At 45.9% G+C, this 6,406-nt stretch overlaps 1 pseudogene; it reads left to right on the top strand.

The window, feature by feature from the left end:
* Nucleotides 1-242: 242 nt before the first annotated feature.
* Nucleotides 243-5,956, top strand: LOC142295948 (perilipin-2-like; annotated as a pseudogene).
* The last annotated feature ends 450 nt before the right edge of the window (nucleotides 5,957-6,406 follow it).

A 6,406-nucleotide genomic window follows, 5' to 3' on the forward strand; every position in this document is an offset into this window, starting at 1 on the left:
GGGAGAAGTGATACATACATTACACCAGACCCCACTCCCACTATCCCCACAATAACTGCCGTGTGTACAGGCTCCTCCAGCACATAACACGCCCCCGTTACCGGCCTCACCACACAACTGTCAGTCACACCGTGACCCCTGCACGCCGCGCACAGCCGCCCTCAGTCAGGAGAGCAGACTGTGACGTCACCAGTCAGCTGACTGCAGGGAGCCTCCGGAGACCGCGCATAGTCAGGTGGGCGTGGTTATCCGCCTATAAGAGCGCAGACGCCCGAGGAGCGCTCATTGACTCATTCCTCTCTGGCAGGCAGTGGCTGTAGTGAGCAGGTGGGTGGCGGCTTCAGCCCGTGCTGGGATTAGAGGAGAGATCTCTGGTGGTGTTTGCTCTTTCTCGGCGATGACCGTGTGCTTTACTTTTTGTAGGTATTTTCCTAGCAACATGGCTGAGACAGTGGAACAGCAGCAGCAGCAGGTAATGTTTCCACCCTGGTATATATTGGGCATGGAGGGGGCAGATGTAGTGGAGCTTATACTCTGCCCCTTACTGTGGGGTCTGAGCCCCTCACTATTAGTGCAGCAGTAGGTGGCTCCTCAGTCTCCCTGGTATATGCACTGTGCGAGGCACTGGCTCTCTGGTATCTGCCATCTGCTGGTGCTTGTCCCGGGTGCACAGGATCTGTTGGAGTGGCCACTTCTGGCAGGGGATGTTGCAGATATGTAGCTTTCAGTGCGGTTTGCTTTCAGTGACTGACTTTATGGCTGGTTTTGGAGATGTAATGGGCTCTACAGAAGTGTGTGTATATAAATTGTCCATTATACATCTATGCAGCTAATGGAAACTCACTGACCATATCTCAAAACTAGCAGAGGGAAAAGGCAGCTGTAACTGTAAATACAGATCAGTAAGCTAAACCACTGTAGGGTGCTGCAGACCCCCATGATAAAGGGCATAGTCAACTCTGGTGCAACATACAGATGACAGGCCCCTCACAACCTAGCAGATCTTGGAGGGCATTGCTGCTGGGTATTAGAATTGGGCCTGCCACACACGGGTGCAGTGTCTGGCTTACAGCCTATTGTTGGTGCCCATACTACCAGATCAGGTGGACTGCCCAGCACTAGAAGTACATCCCACTGGGATGGAGACCCTATTTTACAAAGCCAGTGTCCATGGGTTTTTCTTACTGCATAAGTGAAGACTGTACAGTTACATTGTGCACTCCTTACACTTGTGCAGGTTGCAGCCATCCCTGAATGTCCTTGTAAACTACAATACTTATCCATGTGGTGTACACTCATATAGTGCTGTCCAGGCCACCTATTGTAATAGTAGGAGCTTTATTAAAGGGAACCTGTCACCACTTTTTTGGTGTATAAGCTGCGGCCACCACCACCGGACTTGCATACAGCATTCTAACATGCTGTATATATAAAGGCTCAGGCCGCTGTGACAACATAAAAAAAACACTACTTTCCTAACAGTCGTGTGGTGAGCCATACGGGCTTCTCCAGTACCGGGGCTGCCTCTTTCAGCCATCTTTGTCCTTCTCTAGCCATGATGCGTCCGTCATCCACACTCGCCGGCATTCAGGTCCTGGGCAGATCAAAGTACTTTAGTGCGCCTGCACAGGATCGGTGAGTGTCTATGATGTAGACGCGTCATGCACACAGGCTTCAGACAGGGGACAAAGATGGCCGAAAGAGGTGGCACCGGGGAACGGAGACGCCCATATGGCCCACCGTATGACTGAGTATTATAAAGTGTTTTTGTTTTCACAGTGGCCTGGGCTCTTATATACAGCATTCTAACATGCTGTATATAAGCGCCTGGTGGTGGTGGCCGTAGCTTATATGCCAAAAAGTGTTTACAGGTTCCCTTTAAACTAAAAGAATCACCTTCTGCAGCTCCTGGGCTGCATTCTATGAAGGTGCACCTTGGCCCTGACTCCCCCCTCCCCCCTCCCCCTCCCCCCCTCCCCCTCCCCCCTCCCCTTCTAGACCCCCAAAAATAACTTTATAAAACTTGGCTGTTAGGTATACTAATTACCTTGGTAGCCCAGATGGGCGGGCTCATTTTCTGTTTCTTTATCCCCCACTTGCTGCTGATTGTCGTCCTTCTTTGATGGGATGACTCCCTCAGTCTTCCTCCTCGTCACATTTTCATATCTCGTGCCTGTGCAGTTAGATCTGCTCGTGCAGCTTGCTTTGCCATATTGCGGCCAGAGCAGAAAACATAGCTGCTCATGCCAGTGAGCTAAATGTGCAGGCACAAGATTATGGGTGGGTACTAGCATGGTGCTGGTGAGGTCAACGCTGTGCATGAAAAAATGCTTTATGTGAAAAGACAATAAAGCCCCCTCTTTGACCTCTTTATTAACCCCACCAATAACAGCCCTCCGGGTCCAACGTAATCCACACAAGGTCCCATGACTCCTCCAGCTCTGCTACACCTGACACTCACAGAGCGCCATAGACCGTGACTGCTCACTGTGAGGGTCAGGCTGCAAGTGAAGTGAGCCGCATGAGATCAGCTGTCGCTTCACTCATGCGCTTTGCGCTGACAGGTGCAGGACTCCAGCTGTCACTGCACATCAGCTGACTGAAGTCACTGCTGATCTTGTACTCGCCTTCTCAAGCGAGGCTGCCTCTGGATGCTGGTCTCCTGCTTCCAGACTGGCTCATGTCTATACAGTTATGCTCAGCTGGGTCGGGTCATAAGTAGCAGAGCGCCAAAGACAGCCACATGGGACAAGCATCGCTGGAGACTTCAGCACCACGGACAGAGCAGGGTCAGGTGAGCATCTCCCCGTGCTATCAAAATAACGCAGGGACATTCCGGGTAAAACCACATGCGGTTTTCGGGTGCGGCTTGCTGCAGTTTTTACCACAGGTGCAGTAATCTTTCAGAGGATGAAGGTCCATTTTCTAGTGCGCACAGGGTCTTACACAGTACATGGCAGGCATACATTTGTAAGGCTCTCAGCACAGGAACATTTTTTTTATATTCTTTTCTGCCATGAACCATTTTGTGTTGTGGCAAAGGTTGAAAATGAGCAATTCTGAATTTCTCAAAGTACAATTGCTAGTAAATGTTTGTTTTACATGACCAGTCTGTTTGTGTTTTTCTTTTATTCTCCCATGTTCCATCCCTAGAATGTGGTGGTAAGGCTGATAAACCTCCCATTTGTGAGCTCTACATATGACATGGTGTCCTCCACCTATGTGACCACTAAAGACAACCATCACTACCTGAAATCTGTATGTGACATCGCAGAGAAAAGTGTGAAGAGCATCACTTCGGTGGCCATCACCAGCGCCATGCCAATCCTGCAGAAACTTGAGCCTCAAAGTAGGTTTAGCGTCTTGATGGTGGTTTTTTACTTGGTGGGATTGGGTAAACCCCTAATGTATATACAGTATTTGGGACTAAAATCTATACCATATGGATTTATTAATGTTTAAGATGCAGGTAAACATGATTGGCAATATAGTAAGGATGGTTGCAATATAGACCACCACCCCCCTGCCAAAACAGCAATCATGGGAGTTGTGGTTGAGTTTCAGAGGGATGACATGGGACAATACAATCCCAGGTATTTTGTAGTAATATCAGGAGATGTGTATAACTAGGTGGCATTAGTGCATAGAGGTGTGCCATTCTAGACATGTCAGTAATTTTCTCCTAGTGTGGCAAGTAGGCCAAATATCACCATATACCTAGTATTTCCCACAAGAGCTTTGCTAGCTTTTATATACAATGACTGTTGTATTAAATCTAATTTCCTCAGTTGCTCTGGCAAACAACATTGGCTGTATTGGACTGGACAAGATTGAGGAAAGGTTGCCTATTCTGTATCAGCCTCCTGAAAAGGTAAGCAGATAAAATCATGCAGAGCCTTAAATTTCCCTTCACCTACTGTCAGATTACAGAGGTCCCATCTTGTATATTTTTAGGTTGTGGCTATTGCCTCAGAAGCAGTTGTTGGTGCCAGAGATGCTGTTATCCATAGTATCACAGGAGTAGTGGATAAAACCAAGGGAGCTGTGCAGGACAGTGTGGAGATGACTAAGGCTGTTGTAAATGGCGGCATTAATACTGTTCTTGGAAGCTGTGTAGTGAAGATCATGAGCGACCGTGTGGACTCTGCACTAACTAGGTCTGAATGTCTTCTGGAACAATTCCTGCCACCAACAGATGAAGAACTTGGTAAGCCAAACTGCTTAACTTGTATGCACAGAATAAGCCGCATTTGCTGGCGTAGCCAAAATACTAGCTCACCTGGCTTACTTTAAGCAACTGCATTATAGTTCAACTCTGCTGAAGAAGCTAAGGGTGTCCTGACAAGTAGTAAACCACAAGGTTTATATTGCTGACTCCACAAAGTGTATCCAAGCTGTTAAATATGAGCATAACAAAGTTCTCTTATTATAGCCAAGGAAGCAACTGAAACAGAAGGCTTTGTGTCCCAAGATAAGCCTGGCTACTATGTGCGCTTGGGATCCCTCTCTACAAAGGCCCGCAAGCGTGTCTACCAACAGGCCCTGACTAGGATGAAGGATGCCAAATGCAGGAGTCAGGAAGCCATTGCTCAGCTCCAGAACACACTTGACCTGGTTAGTACATGTACTTGTAAACATCGTCACTAACTTTCGTGGAGTGACAAACTTTAATTGAGCCAAAAAGCTATACATTGCAGATTAGATATCTTGCAGTATTTAGGACGAAGCATTGCAATACAAGCCTAGATTCACTCATTCATATGTTCAGAAAATCTTTTCCCTGCCACCAGAAGACACCATTTCTACAGGTTGTATTGCAGATCAGCCCCTAATTTGAATTTTAGAGGCCACCACCATGTACAGGAGTAGCGGGTTCTAGAAATAAAGGACTGTAAAGCCTACAATGCTTTAACCTTATCTCCAGGTATAAAGCATCAAATTGGGACTCTCCTACTTTCTGTAGGCATGTACAAAAAGCCTGTCATAGGCAAAGCTCCCTTATTGTTGACATGAAGTACTAATAGGGCTTTACACCCACATGTACTTCCTGAGGGGGAAAATGCATACTGGTGTAAAACCAGATGTAGTGCATATAATCACACCTGTCTTCCATGAACATAAATAACTTTCTTTTCAGATTGAATATGCAAGAAAAAACATGAATGGTGCAAATCAGAAGATCCATGATGCTCAAGAGAAGATGTTCAGCAAGTGGGTGGAGTGGACGAAAGGAACTGGAGAAGATGCTGGTGGGGAAACTGAGGGTGCAGAGGTAATGACACTCGAGTCTTATGCTAGGCATCATCTGTATACTGGAAATATAACATGTCGTCTTCTCATTACAGCAAATGGAATCCCGCACACTGACTATTGCCCGTAGTCTCACTCATCACCTGCAAAGCACATGTCTGTCTCTGGTCTCCAGTGTCCAAGGACTTCCACAAAATATTCAGAGCAAGGCTCAGAGTATTAGTGCCATGGCTGCAGATATCTATCAAAACTTCCACTCTGCTTCTTCCTTCAGAGAAATATCGGACAGCCTCTTAACCGCCACTAAGGACATGTTCACTAAAATAAAGGATGGCATGGATGATGTTATGGACTACTTCATAAACAACACTCCACTAAATTGGCTGGTAGGTCCATTTTATCCCAAACTGGCAAGTAGCCAACATGGGGAGCAAGAAGATGGGGGAGATTCAGTTAAAGAGGACTAAAAATGAAGTGCCTAATGGGCAAATACCACTAAATTACTTGCCTTAGTTTGCATCTTCCACCTTGGTCTATGCCAGTTACTGGTCCTCAGATTGTCAAATGTGAAAGGAGTTGTCTCTAACATTGGACTTTTGTCTTACTCTTGGATGTTTTTTGTATCTTCACAAATATGGTATCAATGTTACACTATGTACACTAACTTTATATTGTCTACTTTTGTATTAATAAAATGCTGCATTGACTTGTCTGTCGTGTACAAACATTAGTTGCTCAAATGTAAGATCTGGTTTTAACTTGCACTCATTGTGACTTGACTCCCTAAAATGGTGCTCCTATAGCAATCTGTGGGTAATAAAACCTAGCGAATGACTAGAGATCTAAACATGGTGGGAGGAATGGGAAATCTTCATACAGGAGCTTGGAGATCTCCATTTCAGACTCTAAAAGCTTACATCTGAAGCAACCAGGGGATCAAATTTTGTAAAATACCAAAAAAAATAAACTTTGCACCCTTTACACTTGCAAGAGACTTAGAAATACAATGTCTTTATTTGAATTAGCAGTGTGTAATGTTACTCATGACATGCTACTTTAGCCAGTGAGATTGTAGCTATAGTTTTAATGACTGAGGGAGGCTTGGTTCCTGAGACCCAACCCCCACACATGGCATGCATGATACTACTCAGAAGTC

This window comes from Anomaloglossus baeobatrachus, chromosome 1 (assembly GCF_048569485.1).
Source record: "Anomaloglossus baeobatrachus isolate aAnoBae1 chromosome 1, aAnoBae1.hap1, whole genome shotgun sequence".
In the NCBI taxonomy this organism is placed as follows: Eukaryota; Metazoa; Chordata; class Amphibia; order Anura; family Aromobatidae; genus Anomaloglossus; species Anomaloglossus baeobatrachus.